The sequence below is a fragment of the Marmota monax genome, unplaced genomic scaffold, assembly GCF_021218885.2.
Source record: "Marmota monax isolate L192 unplaced genomic scaffold, Marmota_monax_Labrador192_F-V1.1 WCK01_AAM20220418_F8-fsc00005, whole genome shotgun sequence".
In the NCBI taxonomy this organism is placed as follows: Eukaryota; Metazoa; Chordata; class Mammalia; order Rodentia; family Sciuridae; genus Marmota; species Marmota monax.
This window is the reverse complement of record NW_026692254.1, coordinates 23,711,331-23,736,740: the sequence shown is the minus strand read 5'-3', so window position 1 is coordinate 23,736,740 and position 25,410 is coordinate 23,711,331. Positions and strand designations below refer to the sequence as shown.

General features: G+C 39.0%; 1 protein-coding gene and 1 long non-coding RNA gene across 3 annotated transcripts in view; one reads left to right on the top strand and one right to left on the bottom strand.

Moving 5' to 3' along the window:
* The window catches only part of Sv2b (synaptic vesicle glycoprotein 2B), a 257,782-nt gene that overhangs the window by 66,024 nt on the left and 166,348 nt on the right, over positions 1 to 25,410 (top strand). The gene's annotated exons all lie outside the window — the stretch shown is intronic.
* On the bottom strand, positions 2,900 to 25,365 carry LOC131423941 (uncharacterized). Its single transcript, XR_009226157.1, has 3 exons — positions 24,435 to 25,365; positions 10,481 to 10,567; positions 2,900 to 4,761 (listed from the first exon to the last, which is right to left on the bottom strand). It is a non-coding gene; the product is annotated as an uncharacterized LOC131423941 (long non-coding RNA).

The following is a 25,410-nucleotide window of genomic DNA, read 5'->3' as shown; positions in this document are numbered from 1 at the left end:
ATGCTAGTCATTCTTTTTATTATTAATTGGAATGGCTTTGGATGAAGATCTTATTGATTATCATCATGATAATTTTGGTCCTAGGTGGCAAGATCTTCAGGATGATTCATCTATTGGACTTACAGTAGTTTTAAATTAGTTCTTGAAAGTTAAATAAATAAATATGGGCTGAGGATGTAGATCATTGGTAGAATACTTGCCTAGCACATGTGAGGCCCTGGGTTTGATCCCTATGCACTGAAAAAGAAAATAAAGTTGAGTAAATTTTGCTTTTAATAAGAAATGAGAAAATGTTTCCTTTAAAACAAAATACAAACAATATCATTTTTCATACAGTAACAGTTTGGATAGGGAACATTATCAAATAGAAGAAATTGCTGTAGAAGTGACAAGCTCATTGTTTAAATCCTTTTATAGTTTTACACTGGCAAAAGGAATATGTTTTGTTATATCCCACACGTCATTTAGAATATTCTGGGCTCTTAGTTTTTTTTCTTCTATATTATTCTCTGTTTTAGAAGATGTGAACAGCAAGGGTGCTCATTGGCTTAAGCCTGATATCCTTGGTGCAATCCTCTCTGTTCCTATAATGCATGATTTTTGAGGTCTGCATATATGAAAGCCAGAACTTGTCTCAATTGGGACAAACTTTGATTTTTTTGGCTACCTGAGCAGATAAAGATGAGATAGCAGGAAAAACAGAGTTGTAGGTAGTAATGATTCCTTGCTTTAGGGCTTAGACCTGGGCCATCTTCTCTTTTAATACTGACTTGCTGAGGGATTTCATTCTGTCTGCTGAGTTTATTTCACTGTTTCAACCTTTTGTTCCATGACTGTCCCAAACTGGCTACAAATTGGAGGGTTCCTCCACCCTTCAGGTTCAATAATTTGCTAGAACAACTCACAGAACTCAGGGAAACACCATATTGTACCATTGCAGTTTACTAAGAAAGACACAAACCAGGACCAGCCAAATGAAGAGATGCAAAGCATAAGGTCTGAGGATTTCCCAAACGTGAGGCTTCTGCATCCTCAGTCCACATCTAACGCTGCCTCTTCACTTGGGCTTGCTGATGTCCAATGGATGACAGGAATGAGATGAAGAGGCTCGGCACTTCTGTTTTCATATTACATCTACCCCTTTGGTGCCTTAACTTTTGGGTCTGATTCTACCTGACTTTGCATGTAGACATGTTGGTGGCCCGTGGGAACTGGTATGTTTTCTTCCACCCCCATTCTTGTGCTTTTTCAGCAACAGTAGCAGCCCAAGCACCTGAAAGTCTATCAGAAGGCCCAGACAGAGCCTCAGGCCAGGATGTTTGCACAGGATGATGGCATCAGCAGCAAGAGTAGCCTAGCAATTCCTGGGAAAAGTTGACCATGACTGCCCAGTGGTATGAATCTCATGCAGAAAGAAACTTCTTTTGGAACCGTGCCCCTGGCTGGTGGAAAACTACAGGACTTTAGCTCACCCCTAGCACATCAATAAATGCTTACATGTCCCTTTGTTTTGGGAGCGCCCTGGTCCTTTGATCAGCACTCTCTCCCTTCCCTGAAGCCCCAGTTGCAGTCTTGCCCATATGTTCCCGCTCACTTGACTGGATTTTGTTCCTCCCATCACCCAGTCAGAAGTCCGTCTCCACTATGGGGACCCTGGTACTAGAGGCTGATGCCTCAACTGAAGAGAGTCTGGCGGAAGATGGTGTCCTCAACCTTTGACATGGGACTGAACTCCAGGTACCAGGATTGCATTGCGCCAACCTACTTGTTAAGGCTTCAGACTGAGAAGTCATCCATCATTTCTTCCTTCTGCTCCCCCACCACAACCAATCTACCCCAAAGCCCCGTAGTTTCTACCTCCAAAATGTAGCCCAAACCCATCCACTTCTCCCCATCTCTGCTGCCACCACCCCAGCCCGAGCAATTGACCTTTCTCACCTGAACAATTGTGTGGCCACTTCTTTGGTCTTCCTCCCTCCACTTATGCCCCTTGGAGCCACTGTTGATTCTCTACTCAGAGATCAGGCTGATCTTTAGAAACATAAATCAGTTAGTGACGTGCCTCTGGAACAAGGCTCCCATAGTTATCTCCAAGACTTGGAATAAAATTCGGATTTCTTCCTAAGGCATACAAGGTTGGGCACAGACTTACTCCTGTTTGTCTAACCTCAATTCCCCTTACTTCCTGCGATCATCAGACACACTGGCTTTGATCCTTTAACACAGGGATAGCCAACCTGAAAATTAAACTCACCTGGAGAACTTAAAAACTAGCACAGGAATGAGGCTCGGGTATCTGTAGCTTAAAAAGCTCCCCAGGTGAATCTAATGGGCAGCCAAGGCTGAGACTCAGAGTGTTAACACAGCAAGCTCTATGCTCTGGGCCTTTGTTCTTCCTGTCCTCTCTGGAATGCTGTTCCCAAATCTCAAAATTGCAGGGTCTCAGTTCAGACATCACCTCTTCTGAATGTCCTGACATTCCTATTGAAAGTGTTCAGCCTTCCCCCTGCCTTTATAATACTTATGTTGGTCTGTAAGTTTCTTATTTATTTAAGTTGACTTGTTTGGGTTTTCCCCAGTAGAATGTAGTAACACGGGGCTAGGGACCTCGTTTATTGCTGTATCCTCAGTGCCCAGCATAAAGATTGGCATACACAGTTGCTCAGTTAATACTTTTTAAGTTTTCTTTTTGTTAATGTTGGAGCTGGAGCTGGAGCTGGAGCCTATGGCCTTAGGCAGCAGAACACATGCTGTACCACCGAGCTACTCCTCTAGCCCCTTAAGTGTGTGTGCACTTTTTTAAAAGTAGGTGCATTATGATTATATGCAATAGTGGAATACATCATGACATATTCGTACCTTAAGCATTTCTTTTTTTAAAAAAATATTTATTGTTTTTAGTTGTAGTTGGACACAATACCTTTATTCCATTCATTTATTTTTATGTGGTGCTGAGGATCGAACACAGGGCCCTGCGCATGCTGGGCGAGCACTCTACCGCTGAGCCACAATCCCAGCCCCTACCTTAAGCATTTTTTTAAACAAATAATTAAATATATGAATCACAGAAAAAATGAGTAAGCAATGTTCAACATGAAAAAAGAGTATTCCAAGAACGTAATGGCTTTTTTTGTACTTCTGAATATAATTTGTTTATAACTCTTCTCTCTAGACACAGGTATATGTATATAGAATGCACATACACACGTGTTCACATATATGTGCATATATATTATATGTGTATTACATACCCATTCTTTTTTTTAAGTTTCTGGTTTTGTTCATTTTTCCTCAGTTTTTAAAAACAAAGTATTAACTAAAATCTAATAAAAGATTGAATCCAGACACAGCAGTCCAATGGAGGATCGACTTCCCGGGGTTCTATTCTCTGGGGAAACCCTGGTTTGTTTCCACTTCTATTGGTCCCCCATTCTTTTTTTTTTTTTTTTTAAGAAAAGATCATTCTTCTAACAATATTTGCCTAACAGTGTGAAAATGTGAAGTCCATGAAGTTCATGACCCCTGAGTAGCAGGGGAACTTGTGATCGTCGCTGTCTGATTGGAGATTGCTCAAGTCAGTTCCCAGGATCAAATTCTTCATGACACCTTGTCCTTCGATCATTTTCTGGCCATCTCAGGTCCCAGCTTTGGTGTCACTCCCACATCCTATCTGCCCTGTGTGGTAGCCACTGCAGAGGGTCTGGTGTGACGGTCAGTCTTCATCGTAGACTCTGCTCTCAGGGATGCTGTCCTGTCTCTGCTCTCTCTGAGCACACAGCCCAGTGCTCAGCGTACAGCTGGAGCTCAGCATGTGTAGTGGAAGCATTTGAGCATGGAGAAAGAAAAGGAGAGATTTTAGAGATAATCTGTGAGGCTCAAAACCCAGCTGTCACTGTGACTCCTCTGTCACCTCATTTGTAAAAGAGGAAATGTAGTGTTTGTTTCCAAGAGTTTTGGGGAGGGCCAAATGAAGACTGTACTGGGAAGTACTTCTACAGGCTATGTTGGTTGAATTTTGATTTATTTTTATCTTATCTTATTGACTTTCCTACCAGTTTTTGAAAAGAAGATTTGGCGGGGCGCCAATCTACCTTGTTAGCCCACAGAGACTCACTGGGGCACGCTGCTCGCTCCTCTGAGGCTCTTTCACTCAGTGGCATTTCCCTGAATGTCTTGCTTATAAGCAGGACTCTGAGTGGGTGAGATTCTGGGAAGGCCAGGTCCCCCTGAGCCAGTCACCCCGTGGAGACCTGGAGGAGGGTTAGCATCTGTGACCAGCAAGCAGAAGACACATACTGAGGGCTTTGGGTCACTTTTCCTTCCTGATCCTTAAATGTGAGAAACTGACAGTGGCCTCTTCGATGAGCAATTTTCAATCTGATTCTCAGTGCCATGGAACTTACTGGTAAGGCTTCCTTGCTTAATGAAGGTTTTGCCATGATCTTTTTTTAAAAAAATGGGGAGTGGGGCTAGGGATTGAACCTAGGGCTTTCCACAATCTAGGCAAGTGCTCTTCCACTGAACTACATCCCCAACCTCAGGCTTTTCTTTTTTTTAGGATTTAAAATTCTTGGCTTGCTCATACCCCAGGGGTTCCAAGCACAGGTAAATCTATTCTTTTCCAGGAAAAATGAATTTCTTACATTGAAATAAATTTGTTTCTGAAAGCTCCTTTTGATGTGTGCACGCTCTTTCTCTTGCTTGCTTTTCATGTTCTTCAATGATGCAAGGAAACTGCACTAAGGCAGCTCCTCCCTCTACCTGAAAATTTGGAAATAAGGGAAATGAAGTTGCATTCATAAAGTTGAAAAATTATACTTGTCAGGATTTTTATGGAATAAATTGTGAGGTTATTTGAACAAAGAGTTGGAGGACACCCCCAAGTAAAATCAAGTGGAAAACACAGAGGCTCTACAGTTGAAAAGAATCTGTTTCAAATCATGTCTCCACCATCTATCATTTGTTTAATCTTGGTAAAAGGTCTTTTTTTAAAAAAAAAATTATTCTGATTTGTTATACATGATGGCAGAATGCAATTAATTTTATATTACATATATAGAGCACAATTTTTCAAGACACTGATTGTACACAAAGTATTTTCACACCATTCGTGTCTTACATATGTACTTAGGGTAATGATGTCTAACTCATTCCACCATCATTTCCACCTCCTTCCCCTCTCCTTTCCCCTCCCTCCCCATTTGCTGTATCTAAAGTTCCTTCATTCCTCCCATGTTCCCCCCTGACCAAATCGCCATTATGAGTCAGAAACCTCATATCAAAGAAAACATTTGGCCTTTGGTACCTGCAACTGCCATGATTTTATTCTGTTTTATTGCTGAGTAATATTCCATTGTGTGTATATGCCACATTTTTTTAATCCTTTCATCTACTGAAGGGCATTTAGGTTGGTTCCACAGTTTAGCTATTATGGCATTTGCAGGTAAATGGATGCAGTTGGAGAAGATAATGCTAAGTGAAGTTAGCCAATCCCTGCCCCCCTAAAAAAATGGTGAATGTTTTCTCTGATATTAGGTGACTGACTCATAGTGGGGTAGGGAGAGGGAGCATGGGAGGAATAGACGAACTCTAGATAGGGCAGAGGGGTGGGAGGGAAAAGGGGAGGTAGGGAGTTGCAATGATGGTGAAATGTGATGGACATCATTGTCCAAAGTACATGTGTGAAGACATGAATTGGTGTGAACATATTTTATATAGAAACAGAGATGTGAAAAATAGTGTTCTATATGTGTAATAAGAGTTGCGATGCATTCTGCTGTCATGTATTTAAAAATAAAAGCAATTAAAAAATACTGATGAAAGGAAGGGAAATGGTGAACTTAGTAGGGCAGAAGAAAGTGATTCATATTATCAAACATGTAAAATTACAGTTGGAAGCCATCTTTTGCAATCAAACATTTTTATTTGGTTTAATGTTTTAACAGAAATGTGAATAGGATTCTCCCTAGTTAGTGCTATCTATAATATATAGCATAACATTATACAATAATATAAATATATGTGCATATGTGATATTTTAGTTTTTTATTTTTATTTTGGTACCAGGGATTGAACCCAGGGGTGCTTAACCACTGAGCCACATCCCCAGCCCTTATTTTAATTTTTATTTTGAACCAGGGTCTCACTAAATTGCATAGGGCCTTGCTAAGTTGCTGAGGCTGGCCTTGAACTTGCTATCCTCCTGTGTTAGCCTCCTGAGTTGCTGGGATTACAGGCACGGCACCACCGTGCCTGGCAGATATTTTAAATATCATTTGCAATTGCCTACATTCAATATCCTAGGAAGATACATTGCCCATTGGCTTTGAGTAGTAATATATCCTTTTCCCTTTATTATTTGCCATGTATGTATTGCAAGTATTCTCTGTGCCAGTACTGTTCAGAGGTGTTTTCAGGGGCACTCCAATTTGAGAAACATGGGTTTTAGAACATAGTCAGATCATAGTTCTGATCTTCAGTGTGTATCCAAGGAGTGTCTACCATCTCCAGTATATTTAACTTTCTTAGTTTCTGTGGAAGCTGGACTCTACTAGCAATGCCATTAAACATCTGAACCATACATTCAAGCATCCCTATTCTTATTTTATACATGCCAAGAAACCATCTGATGGCTTGTGTTCTGATTCATGCGTTCCACATCAGTAATTTTTTGCTCAGTGTGGTAGTTATGTTACTCATTATAAATGAATAAACTGGCATTCTGAGTCACTTGCTAGTTTCTGCAAATTGCCAATGTGAGATTATTCTTGAAATACTGTGATGTTCCTTCTGGTTCTTGATAACCAGTCACTTGCTTGAGGAATGAATAGACCCTGCACCTTAGTGGGGCTACCAAAATAATACCACCCTTTGAATTTTCCTACTGCTTGGTTGCTAAGCATAAATTTTCTTGGAAAATACAACCTTCATAATAAAATTTCCAGACGAGTCACTTTGGATAAAGAAAAATGAAGAACCAGTACTCTTTTTAGATTTTAAAATATTAGCAATAAGGATCTGTTCTCACAGGTCTTGAAGAATGTTGGACCCACAATCCTACAGTTGTTAATAATAAATAATAATAGGAGGCTCAGGGAGATGTTGGTCAAAGGATACAAAATTTTAGTTAGGTAGATGTGATAAGAAAAACAAAGCCTGCTGTTCTCCCAGGAACCTTCAGGGATGGTTGCTCTTTATGAAACTATTAGTCATTGTCATAAAAAATGTTGGGAGAGATGAATAATAATATATGGTTGTTTAAGATAGTTTTAAAGCCCTTAAACTTAAGCAACTGTTTTTTATTAAGCACATGTTGGGTGCTGTACATCAATGAAGCCCTTTACTACCACACTTAAACCCAACTCTAACCAACAAGCAGAAAGGGGGAATTGATACATGGAAAGAATGCAATCTGTGATGGCTTCAGTGATGGTTGGATCCAGCGTCTCCAGTACTGTTAGGTTTCCCTTTCTTTGAGTTTTTATCTTCTTGATAACCTAAACTGTAGGTTGGGATGTTGTGTGTGTGTGTGTGTGTGTGTGTGTGTGTGTGTGTGTATACACACTGGATATTGCACTTAGGGGCACTTAACCACTGAATCACATCCCTAGTTCTGTTCAGTTTTTGAGACAGGGCTTCGCTAAGTTGCTTAGGGCCTCACTAAGTTGCTGAGGCTGGCTTTGATTTTGTAATCCTACTGCCTCCGCTACTGAGCCTCTAGAATTACAGGTGTGAGCCACTGTGCCAGCTGGGACATTCTAATTTAGTAAAAATGTAAGGATGAAAGCCAACCCTAAGAGAAAAAAAAACATGGTGTAAAACCTATTGTTGTTACTGGGATTTGAACCCGAGGTGCTCTACTGCTGAGTCACATCTTCAGCCCTATTTGATTTTTATTTTGAGACAGAGTTTTGCTAAGTTGATCAGGCTGGCATGAACCTGCGGTCCTCAGGCCTCAGTCTCCAAAGTCCCTGGAATTACAAGCATGTGCCAACTCTATGTTGGGTTCCATGGCCATTCTTATGTCGTGCATATTGCCAGCTACTTGGTGATATCTCACATCCTGAATTATTTTGAAGCAAATTCCATAAATATGAAAAAATCCCATAAAATTTTCATCCATAAATACGACCAGTTTGAATCTCTGAAAGATATGTCCTCTTTCAAAGACATGATATAGAGCAAGTTATTTAAAAAATTACTATTTTCTAATCTCAAACAATTTGTCAGTCTTCCGAATCTCCCTGATTTTTTTCGTGTGTGTGTGTGTGTGTGAATGTGTGTGCTTGCATTCCTGTGCATTTATACTTGGATTGGTGGAATCAGGATGCAAATAAGGTCTATACCTTGCATTAGATTTATTTTTTGAGTGTCTTTTTATGGGTTCTCTTTCCTGTTTTCTTTTTTCTCTTCCCTGACCAACTGCAAAATGTTTATGTGGTCAAAATCATCCATATTTGCTTTACTGTTCTGGATTTTGTGTTATGGTTAGGGGAAGAATTTTCTGCTCCCAAGTTAAACACATTTACTCATATTTTCTTCTGTATGATTTCACATTTTACTTTAAACCTTTGATCCATTTGGAATTTATTCTACTGTATGGTGTGAAGAATGGTTCCAATTTTGCATTTTCCAAATGACTATTCATATTTCCCAGCATCATTTGTAAAATGCCTGTCTTCTCCCCGAGTGCTCTTTTTAATTTTCTTAACCCATTTTTCAAGGAAGAATGTTATTGTGAGAATATTGGATAAGTACTATTCAGACCTTGTAACAAATAAGGCAATCCATAAATATGACATAGAAAAAATATGTTCATATATTATTAAAAGAAAAGAGATGCAGAAGGTATGTATTATGAATCAACTTCTGTATAAAATCATTTATATATGTGCAGGAAAATATCTGGCAAGATATTATTTAAGCTGTCAATGATGATGATTGACAGTGTACCTTTTATGGGGAGATTGAGGGAATAGAGTTTTTATTTTTTTCCTTGTATATTTTAGTACTTATTTATTTTACAATATGCACATATTATGCTGAGTTTCAAAATTTGAATAAAAAATAGGCCATTAGCATATCCTGAACTTCATTTAGTGCATATTTAGTGAGTTCCACTGTGTGCTGGGTTTGTCTTTCTGCTGAGTCTGTTTCTCCCACCCCATATTTTCTAGTTATCCACTTTCTCTGTTTCTGTTTTTTCGTCTGTGAAAAAAAGGCAGTTTCAGGATGCACTCAGGATGGATAATTAGGAGACCTGATTACTGGTCCCCACTTTACCAGGCAGCTCCATGAACTTGGAAACATTGCTTCTCTGACCCTCTGGGTCTACACCTGTTAAATATGAGGGCTTGGCTCAGTTCCTGTCTGTCTTGGGTTGTCCATCTCTGAAATTCTGTGACCTCATAATATTTATGTGCCCTTTGTATGCATCATCAGCCCAATCCCATTCTGGCCAGGCTGGCAAATTTCAGTACCTGTACATTCACACTGACTGCAAAGATAATCATTGAGCATATACTCTGTTTAGTTATGCCCATTCTCCAGATTGGGATAATGATTTACATTTATATTTAAAAAGTGTCATAATTGGCAAACAGAAGGACAATATTTTTGGCAATTAAATAATCCCTTTGAATAGTCAGGTTTTTCTTTGATATTGAAGTTATTTTACCTTGTTCGATAATATTTTTGAGTAACACTTTTAATATAGTCTTTGTTCTAATTTTATAAGTACAGTATGATTGCATTTATTAATATACTCAACTAAAGTAAGTTCAGCTATATGTAAGTGATTCTAGGTGTTTTAAGATGCTTCTTTTTCATTCATCATGGACTTCAGATGCAAGCTGACTACCTCATCTAGTGTTTGGCTGAAGAAACAGCTTTATGTTCCAAACCCACAGGAATTACTGATTGGGTTAATCAATGCATGTCTGAGTACTGTATTTGGTGCACAATTAGAGGGATTCAATTTTAACTATCCACAATTTTTCACATTACAAGTTGCCATTGGAAAGCAATACTGTCATTGAGTTTATTTCTCTTGTAATATATCTTCACTGCAGAAAACGTAAAAAAGAAAATATGGACAAAGAGGAAGATGAAAGTCATTGGTCATCTCTATATAGAGAGAGCAATTGTAATGACTTTGAAAGGTGAATATTGCTCCAATATTTAATATATGCAAATATTTATGAGGTAGGAGTCAAATTGGAGATATTACCCTGAATACTTTCCCACACTGTATTCCTTTGTACTATGTCCTGTGTCATCCGTCCTCCCACTTATTTTATTTTTTATCATTAAATTTTTTTAGTGGTTGATTAACCTTTTCTAAAAAGTTATTTTATATGTGGTGCATATGAATCGAACCCAGTGCCTCACACATGCTAGGCAAGCATTCTACCACTGAGCCATGACCCCCACCCCTCTCCTATTGCTTTTTAAAGGCTCAAAATTGCCTTTTGAAACTTACATCTGAATTTAGAAGTCTTGAAATTCAAGTTCTGGAAGTGACTATTTTGAAAGTCCATGTTCCAAAGAGTTCAGTGCATAGAATTGCCTGGAGTAAACAAGAAGGGAAGAAAAGTCAGGCTCCCTGGTCCCAGGGGAGATGAAGAATTCTCTGTGCCAGGGGAAGGCATGTGGGAATGGGACACAGAACTTTGGCAAGAGATAGATGAATGGGTCTGAGAGGGATGACATAGACCCTCTGGAGGGGACCAGTACTTAGCTGCTTCCCTAAGTTGCTCTGCCTCCGTGAGTACCATTTGGGAGCCTCAAGGGAACTGCATGAGACCACGCCCGTGGACCACCTGCCTGATGTGAGTAACTGCTTCACCAGAGCCACAGAAAACAGTCAGCAGTCCCTCCCTGCCATGGCACTAGGACCACCCACGGAGATCAGCCAGTGGGTCTCTGGCACATTGATTAATTTGCTTGTGTGTTGGCCATTTGTTCCCAGAGATGCTGGTATTCCCCATCTGAATTACTTTGTGTGGCCAGTTGCACTCTTCAAAAGTCAAGAATATCTGTGAGCCCTAGTGACACCTGGAAGGGCAGCAGTGAGGTCACAGGGAAAGACTAGTTTGGTACTTGGGTGGAACTATATGAAATCAGCTCTCCGAAGCACATAACTCACCTCTTAGCTATCCAAAATTGGGGCCATTCTGTACAGAGTATTACGAGACTCTACTTTTGCACCTTATAATCTATCATGTGTCTTCCCCTCATGATTAGTCTTCCAGGGAGTGATTTTAGAGTAGATTTTAGGCTTAAAGTATCCCATCACATGAAGTTATATATCATGATTTATTTTAAAAATCCTCTTTTGTTGGACATCAAAATGACTGCCAGTGTTTTTCTGTTACTAATAATGCAACAATGACTTTCATTGTCTTAAATCTTTGTGAATGTCTGAATTTTAAAAAGTCTTAAAAATATGACAAGATAACTACTGTGAACAATATTGTCTGGGCTTTGGCTTAATTTTCCACGATTATTAGCAGCCTTTAAGGCAGCTGAAGAAGCCCCAGCTGCAATGCAGATGGGCAAAGCCTGCAGAGACTCTGAATGGGCTTAACACTCTGGGTGGGGAACAAAGACAGACACAGGAATATAAGATTGCCACAGAAACATAATTCCTAGTTAGGTACTCATCTTGATATCTAACCCATGTCTCAGATTCTGATGACCAGTGTATATGAATTGAGGTCCCACTCTGCTCAGCAGTCTCAGAGGGGACTCTGCACTTCCCAGTAGCCTTTGTCCTGGGAAGTCCAGTCTGAGTCAGCCTCACACATGAACAGAAAAACCATAAAATATTAATGTGTCATACTGACTTTGTTGCACACATTTGGAAAGTGGCAGTCTCGTCCAAATCAATAAACTTTGAATTATACATAAGAGTGCCACAAAGTCACACATATCCTTTGGGTTACATTGGTGGGAGGACTAGGAGCAGAGATGGAGGAGGATGTCAATCAGGGAGGGGCATAATCCCTTCTCTCCATATTTTCACCGCAGAACAAGATCATTCAGTGCTAGAGAGGGAAGTGTGAGACTCACCCAACATCTCAGGACTTGGAAGCACAATGTTGGGAGAAGCCTCTGAGTCATTTGACTTTTCTTCTTTGATATTGGGGAGAGAGGAAAACATTTCAGCATATTTAAGTCTGCTTCCCTAGAATGAATATGTACTCATTATGATAAATTTGGAAAATGCAGGAAAGATTAAATTTTTTTTTCCATTTAAACAGACATTATTTTTCAGAACAGTTTTAGGTTAACAGAAAAATTGTGGAAAATTCCTGAGGAGTTTTCTGCTCTGTGGTATGGTCCTCTGTGTCTGCTGTGCTGTCTCTCTCTCCAATTTTGGGACAGTCATCTGCCCTGTAACCTCACTTCTCTGAGGATCTAGGAGAAGTTATTGATATTTCAGTTTGTTTAGCTTTTGATTTGTTGTTAGGATGGAGTAGTGGCTTTCGATCTTCTCACATGTCTGACTGGAAACTGGAAGTCTCAGAATGATAATTTGAAAAATACATCTGGACAGCCTAGTAAGATTTTTTCTTTTTGGTACTGGAGATTGAACCCAGGGACAATTTACCAGTAAGCTACATCCTCAGCCCTTTTTGAGACAGGGTCTTGCTTAATTGCCGAGGCTGACCTTCAGCTTGTGATCCTCCTGCCTCAGCCTCTGGAGTAGCCTGGATTACAGGTATGTGCCACTGTGCCTGGCCTAACAAGATTTGAACACTGTCAACTATTCTGATGATATATCTATAAAATGACACATAAATAATGTATGAATATAATTCATTCATATATATGTAAAATATGTAACTGCTTTCATAAAATTTGATTAAGGTTTGCCCAGCTTTGTATTTAGATGTTTTATTTAATTTTCAGTTATATTTTTTCTGTCATTAAATATTCTTGTCAACAGGAGGAAACATCAATCATCTAACATAACTAAGAGGGTACAGCAGAAAACTCACTGAGAAAGTCAAGAGACTTTGGCAATTAACAAAATGATCAGTGAGCCTTTAAGTTGGCATAAAATTATTATAGTTCTGTTAAAAAAACATAGCCTTTTTATCTTTGTTGAGGTTACAGAGATAAATAGAACACAGACTTTGGATTTAGGGGCACATACCTAGCTAAGGAGAAGGCTAAATGACAATCATAGTAAAAATATGGCCGGTGCTGTGGTGTACGTGATGTTTGGGAGAGCTGAGCAAAAGCTTTTTTACCTACCTTAGGTGGTTTCCTAAAATGGTAACAACTGAGCTGAGTTTTTAATAATGGTAAAGACTAGGCTGATAAAGACTAGGCTGAGGAAGATCTCTTAAGAGAGATAACATCTATGAAAAGACAGAAGGGAGGACCCAAGGATGGTATTGAATGGCAAATGGAGTCAGAGTGCATTGATTCAGGAAAAGATAAGACCTGGGCGGAGAGGAAGCACCAAGTTCCTCCTTAGTTATTAGTTTCATTTTGGTCTCAAAGCATTGTATCTGAATGAAAAGGGAAAGAAACTCATAAATCTATGTAGAGCAGAATCTGTCACATGCTTTGGCAAAGCCAAGCTTCCCCAGTGGGGCTGTGTTCAAGGAATCCTATTTTGGAAGCAGTGGAACAAGGATCAGTTTAATTTAACATGAGTTTTGTGATTTATAGGGGGTAAACTTCAGTCATCTGAAAAAAAAATCACTTATTTGGTGCCTTTAGAAATGTGACTTTCAATTATTTTCTTAGAAGAACACTTTAAAAAAGTAAATATCGAACATAACCACAGCCTATAAAACAAGAATAAGTGAGCAGCTCTACTTAAAACAGGGTGTGTGCATGTATACAGAAGCACTCAGAGCTCAAACCTCTCAGCATGTCCTTTTGCCCAGAGGACCTAGAACGGCATGATATGATTTTTGAACTTTGAATTAGATTGGAGAAGTATGAGAGATGAAAGGACATATAGGTGGTCTAACTGAATTGTCCAAACCATTGATTTTAGCAAGAGGCACTCTAAGAGTTGGCAAGGGATGTGACTTTTTTTCTATCTGAGGGGTGGGACTGAATGACTTCTTAGGCATTTCTAACAATTCTGATCATTTTATTCCATCACATGCTTTTTTCCACAAAGGGACTCTTGACATAATGGAGCTATCTTGGGCGTCATTCAATAAAACTTCATGAAAGAATAACAAATGTAAAATTTATTAGCTTGGGAACATTTTCTGTGTACTCTGCACAGTGAAAGCATTTTTATGCTTATTGCCTTCAGAAACTTTTATAAATTGAAAAATACATATAATATAGACTTTACCATCGTAACCATTTAAAAAATTTTTTTTTTTTAGTTTTTGATGGATCTTTATTTTATGTATTCATATGTGGTGCTAAGAATCGAACCTAGTGCCTCACACATGCTAGGCAAGTGCTTTACCACTGAGCCACAACCTTAGTCTGGTAACCATTCTTAAGTGTACAGTCCAGTGACATTTAGAACCCTCACCTGGTTGTGCAACATTACCACCATCCATCTCCAGAATTCTTTTTATCTTGCAAAAGTGAAATTATGTACGCATTAAAAAGTAGCTCTTGCTGGGCGCAGTGGCGCATGCCTATAATCCCAGTGGGTAGGAGGCTGAGGCAGGAGGATTGTGAGTTCAAAGCCAGCCTCAGCAAAAGCGAGGTGCTAAGCAACTCAGTGAGACTCTGTCTCTAAATTAAATACAAAACAGGGGTGGAGATGTGGCTCAGTGGTTGAGTGCCCCTGAGTTCAATCCCCAGTACAAAGGAAAAAAAAAAAAAGTAACTGTCATTCTCTTCCCCCAGGTCTCAGCAGCTGTGATTCTACTTTCTGTTTCTATGAAAGTAACTATTCCAGGGACCTCATATAAATGGAATTTTATAGTGTTTGTCATTCTGTGACTGGCTTATTTCACTTACATAACATACTCAAGCTTCATACATGTTGTAGCATGTGTCAGAATTTACTTCTTTTTTTTAAAATATATTTTTTAGTTGTAGACGGACACAATACCTTTATTTTATTTGTTTATTTTTATGTGGTGCTGGGGATTGAACTCAGTGCCTCATGCATGGTAGGCAAGCGTTCTACCACTGAACCACAACCCAGCTCCCAGAATTTACTTCTTTTATAATGTTGAGTAATATTTTGTTGTTTATAGACCACATTTTGTTTATTCATTCACCTGCCAATGAACACTTGGGTTCTTTCCCCTCCTTGGTTATTGTGAATATTGCTATTATGAACATGAATCTAAAAATATTTGCCAATCCCATCTTCCAGTTTTGTAGGGTATGTACTGATAGGTGTAATTGCTGGATCATACGACAATTCTGCTTTTAATTTTTTTAAGGAAACGCTTACGTTAGTCAGCTTTCTGTCCCTGTAACAAAATTCCATAGTCAAACAACTTCAAAAGGGGAAAAGTTTATTTTGGCTCATGGTTTTAGAAGTTTCGGAACATAGTTGCTTGGGTCCATCACTTTGGACTTATGACAAGGTTGAACATCACAGTAGGGAATGTATATTGGAACAAAAATGCTCACCTTCTGGTGGTTGGAAGGAAAAGTGCAAGAGAGAGGCAGGGACTAGGGTCCCAACATCCTCTTCAGCATATGCTCCCAATGATGAAACTTCCACTAGGCTCATCTCCTAATGTTTCTACTACCTCTCAGTAGCAACACAGGCTGGAGACCAAGATTTTAACACATGAGACCGTGGAGGACACTGCAGATCCAAACCGTAACACCACTGTACTGTTTTTCGTAATTTCTGTGCAACTTTACCAACAGGGCACATGAGTTCCTAACAAGTGTACAAAAATACTCCAATTTTTTCCCCTAAATATCTACTCTAATGGGTATGAGGCATTATCTATTATGGTTTTGATTTACATTTTCCTAGTTATGTCAGTGATGTTATGCATCTTTTTATAAGCTTATTGGCATTTGCATATCTTCGTTGGAGAAATGTCTTTTTAAGTCTTTTGCCCATTTTTCATTTTTGTTGATGTTGCTGAGTTGCGAGAGTTCTTTATGTAGTCTTGATATTAATCCTTTATGAGCTATATAACCTGCAAATATTTTCTTCCATTCAGTAGGTTGCCTTGTAAATCTATTGACTATGTTATTTGAAGCACAGACACTTAAGTTTGACGTGGTCCAATTTACCTATATTTTCTTTTGTTGTCTTTGTTTTTGGTGTCATATCCAAGAAACCATTGTGAAATGTAGTATCATGAAATTTGCCTCATATTTTCTTTTAAGAGAGTCATAGTTGTAGCTCTTATGTTTAGGTCTGTGATCCATTTTGAATAATTTTTGGAAAAGGCATAAGGTAGAGATTGAGATTCATTCTTTGCATGTGGATATCCAGTTTTCCTAATGCGATTTATTGAAGTAATGGGACTTCTTGGAGCCACATATCTAGTAGTGGAGATATGGCTAGAATCTAGGTTCTCTTGTTCCAAGTTTTTAGGACCTTCCCAATATTCTTAGTTGTATGCCATTGCCCACCATCTTAGATAACTGAGGTATTCCTCTGTTCACATAAAGATGTGATGGTGCTCAGACTTTCACTGTGCACTTGCATTATAAAAGAATTAATTTGTTTTAGCACATGTTTTTTGGACAAGGAAGCCATCCAATGCTCCCTGCTTAACTGGTCATCCAGTTTCCCTCTATTTCACCAATCCACTTAGTCTGGAAAGGAGGCAAACCAAGTCACAAAAATGTGGCTTCAGAGACTCATGTCATTCACACCTTACTTCACACACTTTCCATTACTAAACCACAGGGCTCCTTAAGAACGGTGCATCTTCCCTCAGGGAAAGAAAATGAGCTTGTGCAATGAACTGTAAATATTTGAAGATATGAATTATGAAATGATTAATGTAGGAGGTCCAAACTTAGCTAAGTTAATTCTATGCTGCATTCTATCTGCAGAGACTCTGTTTGATCACGATTCTAGTCTAATTTGTATCGAAAACTGCTTTTCATCTAATTTTCTTTGCAGGAGTTTGTACTTAATATATCTCAGAGGGAAATACTAAATCAATCAATGAGTAAAAGTACTCTAAAATCACTTTCAAAATGTGTTAAACATGACTAATTTCATGCAGCATAAATCTGTGTAGCCTTATGTCTACTGGGTCCCGCATGGTCCAGCTTTGGCATGGTATTGTCTTTAAAGAGATGCAACTGAATGAAATTAAAAGTAGTTTCAGTCTTTGCTTGCCCATGGATTAGCATCATCATAGATTCAATTCAGAACTCACTTTTCTCTCAGGCTCTCCCTGCTTTGTTTACCCTTTGCTCCTGCCCTTATTCAAATATCTCCCTCAACACCTATCCTACGGCCTTTTCTATTTCATTCTGTCCCCCATTTCTTTGGATCCTTTTTTTTCCCTCTCTGAGACACTTTCTTCCTATTTTTTTTTTTTTTTTACTGACATGTGCAATGAGGTGTTAGGGATGAAGCCCTCTTGCCTCCTTCACTCTGACTACCTTGACCAGGCCACTGTCATTTCCAGCCAGAATTGCTGCATTAGCCTCTGCACTGGCCTCGTCCTTGCCCTCTACACTCTATTCCTAATACAGAAAACTGCAGATGAGAGCTTCACTTCTCTAACTGGTGGTGATATTTCTGAGTCGTGGTGTACATAGTTCCGTGGAGTTTCTCAGCAAGGCCAATGTCCAGTTGTCAATGGTCAGGACTAGTTTGATGATGTGTTCTTGAGTTTGCTTTCCTTCCTCATGTTTCCCTTTTGAGAGTCTCCTCACCCTTGGACCCCATTTCCAAAATAAATGACCTCATGCAAATCTTTGCCTCAGGCTCTGCTTTCTGGGACAACTTAGGGGTTGACATTTGGTACTGGAATGAGCCCTGAAAAAAAGTCCTTCAGCTTGGACTGATTATGTGACTGAGTCTCTCAATGGTCAGATGTCAACGAGGACCCCAGTGTTGGTGGAAAGTAGAGTGTTGCTATCCCTGGGGTTGTAGTACTGTTACAATGATTAAGATTCTCAATGGTGGAGACTTGGGAGGAGAAGGAGATGGGCAGGGAAACACCGGTGTAAGTGGAATGGGAACCTTCCTGTTCATGCTCATGAACACAGCTCATGGTCATGTTATGTCCATGTCTTCCTCATGGTTGTAAAACAGCTGCCAGTGGCAGGAAGGTCTACTTGATTCCTCTTTCATGTATGTAAGAGGAGAAAGGGTGCCTCAAAGAGTAGGGTTCCCCCCTCCCAGAATGGATTTATAAGCTTCTTTGAATCAATTTCCATAGCAAAGAAAACTTTTGGGTGTGGGTTTCTGAACAAGTCATAGGCAAGGGTGCTGGACTGACTTATTGGAATGTCAGACCTGGAGAGCCGTAGGTTAGTCATGGACACTCATGGAGTTCACATGAGGGACTGCATTGGATGGTAGGGAATCGACTGTAGTGTCCATCGCACCCTTCTTCTACTGGGCCCTGACCAGCTTCTCATCTTTTTTTTTTTTTTTTTTTTGGTACTGGAGATTGAACCCAGGGGCCTTTTACCACTGAGTCACATCCCTCCAGCCATTTTTAGTTTTCATTTTGAGACAGGGTCTCACTAAGTTGCTCAGGGATTGCTAAGTTGCTGAGGCTGGTCTTGATTTGCAATTCTCCTGCCTCAGCCTCCCAAGTTGCTGGGATCACAGGCATGAACCATGGTGCTCAGCAGCTTCCCATTTTTCTTCAAGATACTAAAATATCACAGTTTTTTTTTTGTGTGTGAAGACTTCTGTGAGGTAGGCTTATCTCCCTTGTGCTACATCTGAACCTATATGGGTTCAGTAGCAGTCTTACAAGAGTAGGCTCTAGAGCCAGTTTGCCCAGCTTCCCAGCTGTATGACTTAGGGAAACTTGTTTCCCCTCTCTGTACCCGTATTCTCATATGTAAAGAGGTACTTGAACTTTACAGAGTTGCTGTGAAGATTAAATAAATCAGAACAAATAAATGGCCTGGTACAGTGCCTGATGCATAGTAAGTAGTCAATAATGTTAACTATTGTGTGTGTTTTAATCTTTATATATCTATTATAGGAATTCATTTCTGTTTTTTTTCATGTTTCTAGTGCCTTAAGTGAGTGAGGATCTGTTAAATGAATGAATGAAGAAATAGTATTAAGGATTAGACAAAGGGGAATGAAAGGAAGTGGGGGGGATGGGAATAGGAAAGACAGTAGAATGAATCAAACATAACCTTCCCTTGCTCATAAATGAATACATGACCAGTGTAACTCCACATTATGTACAACCACAAGAATGGGATCCTAATTAGAATGGGTTTTACTCCATGTATGTATAACATGTCAAAATACACTCTACTGGCATGTATATCTAAAAACCAAAACCAAAACCAAACCAACCAAACAAACAAACAATATATATATCTGGAAGGGAGAGATTGCTATGGAAAGCTGAGTGTGGGGATAGAGTAGTCTGGGCAGAATTATTAGAGGAGGTGGAATCTCAACAGGAGTGTCAATGACAGGGACTTTTTACAGCCAAGGACCAGCCTTAGTATGAGAACTTGTGTGCTAAAGATATAGCAGAAAAACTAAGTACAAAACATTTGAGAGAACAGACCAATTTGCTGGGAATGAGAGGTGTGGGAAAGGAAGGAAGGAGGAGAAGATAGGTGGGTGAATTTAGAATCAAATTCTGGAGGAGTCAAGACTGTGGAATAGAAGAAACGTGATTCTGAGAAAAGAGATTAGGCTTTGGAATTGTACCACAATTTGCTCTTGGCCCCACTGTTTACTGGTTGTGTGGCCTTTGTTAAATCACCTGACCACTTTAAGTTTGTTTTTGATATCTCTCGAATAAAAATAATGTGCATAACTTGAAGTGCATATTTTTGAGAAGATTAATTAAAACACACACAGAATGCCTTTCAAAATGGTAAGCACCTAATAAAGGCACCTGTTAATTGATTGTTATACTGGCAGAAAGTGTTAAAAGCTTTTTTTTTTAATAGGAAAGTGGCATTTCCACATCATCTGATGGTATTATAATTGAATCATCAAAATTTATAGAGTGATAAAAATTCAGGAAATGAACCAAGAAGTCTGTTAGACATTGTCAATGCCTGGAATCACTGTCTTCTTGGTTGGCTGGGAGGCAGAAGAAGGCAATGGAAATATTTCAAATCCTATGCAGGGACTTTGCAGGTTCCTTTTAATTCCCTTTCAAATATAGTTTTATAAATCTGCTTTCAAACAACCAACACTTTCCCTATAGAATTGTTTGGTATATTTGCAGGATTAGGTCACGCTCTCCTCCCTAAAAACCAAGATCCAGAGGGCTTTCTGAATCAGTTTATACATTGGATTTTGTATGGCCAAATCTGAAATTCCTCTTTGCCACTACAGTGTGTGGAAGAGATTCTGATTCTTTGCATGGTACATTTTTTGTCCTGTTAAAATTGTGGAGGAGATTTGTCATTCTCACATTCTTATTAGCCAGAGGTCCACAGAGGAAACCCTGGAGTTCTGCAGAATGTTCTGGATTTCCACACCAACTTCACTGGTGACTCCTCCTTTTCAGCCACAAACCAACCACTGTTGATGACCTCTAGGTCTTCACGTGACATTTAATTTCTTTTCAAAATACTTATGGATTGTAGAATTTCCCATTTCTGCCCTAATTGTCTTAACTTTTGCCTTTTTAGGAAAGAAGTTTGGGAAGTTGCTGCATTTATATCCCCCAAATGAAAACATCAAATCTCCTAGTTGCCTCCCTATCAATAAAGTGAATTGTCATACATAACAATAATCTTTTTGTGGGAATAAGACAGAAAATTTGACAGTTGTCCTCATGGTTACTGCAGAAAATAGAGACAAAAATGGTCTTGATTAAATGAGGTTTGTCCTTTGGGTCTAAAGGAACAGAAAATGGTAATTTAATTTCTACAGATGAATTTTGGTGAGAAGTGTGTCTTGAATTTAAAGTGATTTATTTACATATCTGACTCTAAGCAAACCTCAAAAGAATGTTTTAAAAATGATCTTTGCTTCAGATTTTCTGTTAGAAATCAGAATTAGCATTTCTTTTCTTCTTTAGAAAAGAGTGTTCTCAACAACAGGGGACAATAGATCTTCATGGTCATCGCCAGCCCCCAGTTTCAGAATGTGAGAGTTTAGCCTCATCCCCTGGCTTCATTACTTCCTCTTACATGATCTTTGGCAAGTTACATAACTTGTTGGAAAATGCTCCCTGCCCCATGAAAATGCTATGAGGATTAAAAAGTTAGCAAATTGATTTCTGACTTCTGTTAATATTTAATAGATAGTTGCAAATCATTAATCTGTGTATCAACTAAAAAAAAGAGTCAATTATAGAAATGATATTTTAAAAGATATCAGAGGGAAGTGGAAGTAAAGACTAGATAAACTCATATTCCCCAAAGGGAAGAGCTCCTCTCAGGTGAGCTGATTCTTTTCTTTCCTAGGAGACTTGCTGAGGTTGAGTATGTATTACAGATGAGGCAGGTTGTAGGCAAAGAAGGGAAAACCTGTGGAGTTTTAGAATAACACATGACCACATATGCTGGTTTAAAATCTAGAGAAGTTCTAAATGTACAGTTTATCTGATAGGTTGTTTGCTGAATGCTGAGATGAGAGGTATGAGAAGCTGAGCACTATGCTGGAAAGGCAGAATGAAGTATTCTAGTTTCTCAGTGCTCAGGAGAAAAAATTTCCCTACAGGGAATTTACTAGGATAGACACAATAAATCGGCTAAAGCTCAAACAAAATTATTCTCTTAAATAACACAGTACTTAAATTGTTTTTTAGGAAAAGCCTTTAGAATGCACTTAAGGACCATTTCCAAGGATGACTTTCCAAGGATGGACCTGTATAGAAACATCCAGATCATCTGCTCAATGACATTTTGACATGATAACCTCAAAGTCCCACATGCAGAACATGATGACTGCCCCCCAAAAGAAACATAGGACACGTGAAGAAACTACCTCTGTACAAAAGAGCCCTAAAATTTCCCCTTCTCATTATCTAATCAAAAAATAATTCTCTTTCTTCCTGCAAATTTCTGGGATACCATTCATGGGGAAGCAGATTAGCTTGCAGCTTCTGACCTCCTTGCAGGTTAACTGTGCACTAAAGCTCTTCACTTTTGCAAAACCTGGTGCCATATTAGTGGCTTCTATGCATGTGGGGCAGCAAGTGCTTGATCGGTATCAGTAAGATAGATTGCACCCTTGAAACATGAAAACAGAGATTAAATGAATTTGTGTACAGTTGTTATTCAATCCTATGGTTATCTCAATAGATGCCAAAAAGTTGATAAAATTAAATGCATACATATAATTTTTGGCAAACAACAGAAGTAGAAAACTTTAATGTGGTAAATGTTTACAGAATAAACACTCAAGGGTAGCAGAACGCCCTCCCCCAGACATGCCACTTTGGCATAAGGATGATTTTTGAGTCAAAAGAAGCAGTCATAAGAAAAACTATTTGTCTCTCCTTATGTTCCTAAATTTATAAGGGTGTCTCTCCTCCCTTTTCTACCAATCATTGAATGGATATGACTTGAGAGCCTTACCAGTCTGGAGATGGCAGCAGAGAAATCTAAATAGTTAATTTTACCAACTAGTCTTTGTCTACCATTAGGACCCTGTATAATTGCCTTCCCACATTTTACTATCCCTAAAGACTCAAGGGTCTTTTCTTTGCCTTGTCATGTCCCTTAAAATTTATTGTTCCTTGTCGAAGGTGGTATGTAAGTTGAAGTTCTAGGCCATGTCTGTGAGAATCACTCATTCCTTGGGTTTCTTCCATGTATGTAGGAGACTTACATATTCATAAATTTGGTTGTTTTTCTCTTGTTAATCTGTCTTTTGTTACAGGGCCCCAGCTGAAAGCTTAGAAAGGCAGAAGGAAAATTATTTTTCATTCCCCTGTACAGCCATGGCTAGCATCATACTTAATGGTGAAAATACTTAAGCATCACACAGAAAAATTATGTGCAAGGTTTACCTACAGAATTCCAAAAAATATTACTGAAATTAAAGAGACCAAAATAAATGAAGAAATATACAATGTAAAATTATTATAAGAAAATATTGATAAGGTATTGATTCTCACTAAACCAATTTTAATAAGATTTAAAAATCTTATCAAAATCTCATCAGGGTTTATATGTATATAATTTGACAATGATTTTAAAGTTCATGTGGAAAAGCTAAGGACCTAAAAGAGCAAAGGCAATATAAGTGGAACAAAGTTGGTGGACAAACCCTATCAAATTTAAAGACTTAAAATAAACTAATTAAGACAGTGAAGTGTTGACACAGGTTGTGCACATGGACAAAAGAAACAAGATAGAAACAGAACCATACATAGATGGTCACTTGGTTTATAGCAAAGAGGTTACTGTAACTAATCAATAAAAATGGCCTTTTCCATAATGGTTTTTCATCTGGCTATCTTCGGAAAAAATAAACTTTGAACCTACTTCATTCTATATATGAATAGAAAACAACCCAAAATGTATGGGTAAAGCAAAAGCAAAATAAATAAATAAATAAATAAATAAATAAAATCAATAGATGCCTCAATATCATTAATCAGCAAGGAAATAAAAATTATAGTTTGGAAATACCACCATGCCCATAAGAATGGCTAGAATTAGCAAGATTGACATTGTCAAGTTATAGCAAAGAAATAGGACATCTGGAATTTTCAGATATTGCAATTGGTATTATAAATTGGCACAATCACTTTGAAAATCTGCCTAGTAGTATCTGCTAAAACAAAAACTTACCTTATGACCCAGGAATTCCACTTTTATTTACACCCTCAAAAGAAAAGGTTATAGATTCTATCAAATGTTTATAATAGCTTTATTCATAATAGCTGAAGATTGAAAGCCACCCAAATGTCCACCCACAGGAGAAGGGATAAATAAATTGTTTTATATTCAGGCAATGAAGTGTTAGGTAACAATAAAAGAGTGACCCTCCAATATATGGAATGTTATGAATGAATCTCATGGACATTATTTTGAGTGAAAGAGGCCATGCACAAAACAGTACTTACTGTATGATTCTATTCATATGTGGTCCAAGAATAGGCAATACAAACTGATGCTGCAAGGGAGTAGGATAGTGGTTACATTTGGGGGATGATTGATATTGTCTGGGAAGGGACATAAAGACATCTCTGGAAGTCAGAACTGTTCCCAATCTCAACCTAGATTATGGCTATGGTAATCCATACTGAGCACAGGGATGCTCTGTGCCCTGTCTATATGTAGCAAACCAGAGACATGCTTTTTTTTAAGGACATAGGGAAGTCCAGGTAGGGTTTTAGGTAGGAAGGAGTCAAGAGCAGACTTACATTTTAAGAAATGACCCTAGGAGGTCCAGTAGGTGAAGCTCTTGCCAGTGATCCAGTTGAAGAAGGCTTGAGCCAGGAAAGGAGCAAGGAGCTGGAGAGCAGCACTCTGATTGTAACCAAGTGGGGAGGTACAGGGGAAGACCTGGGGATGGCAGAGGGCTCGATGGGGAAAAGGCAATAATATTTCAGGACTTGCCTCCATGTCAAAACTATTAGGAAAGGAATGTCGTTCCCAATATTGGAGGAGACCAGCACCTGCAAGGTGGACTTTGGCTTTTGTTGGATTTCCCCTCCGAATTTCAGGTTTTATTTCTTTGCTCCTCACTTCATCCCAGAAGGAGCCCTCTGCTCTGAGAAGTCTTTCAATGTGGGATGAGCTCGGGCATTTCAGTTTGCTGAACCCTTTTGTGAACGGAGTTGGTGGTCGCTGGAAGAAGAGAGAATACTTCGTGGAGTGCATCCAGTCTTCTAAGATTTCTTCCTCCCTCTATTTGGTCAAATAGTTTTTTTTCCCCCAGTTCCTGAGGAAGTAACAAGGACAGAGTAATTTAACATCTATTATCTACAATGCTTTTGGAGGGATGACATAATCAGAGGATTCCTCTTCCCAGGAATTTGGATCTTGTCCTCTGACATATCTTGGTTTGGAGTTGGTGAAAGAGCTTATGGAATAGATAGCGCCCCTCGCCGTAGGGTGGAGAGAGAGAGAGATGATTATAATCAATTGGGTCCGAATCTAGAGGAATAAGAAGTTTGCAGACTATCTGTCTGCAGATTCGAAACAGATCCTTTCCCTAGGAACTATTCCAAACACCTAGCTTTGAATCAGAAGGGGATTTAGAAGCAAAGAGCTGCCCGCAGCGAATACCTTTAATGCCCTGGTTAGGATCTGATCCTGCTGAACAGAGAACCCAGGAGCCTCCCGCCCTGGGTGTTCGTGGGGCGGGGGCGCGCTGCGCGCTGCGCCTGGGCGGGT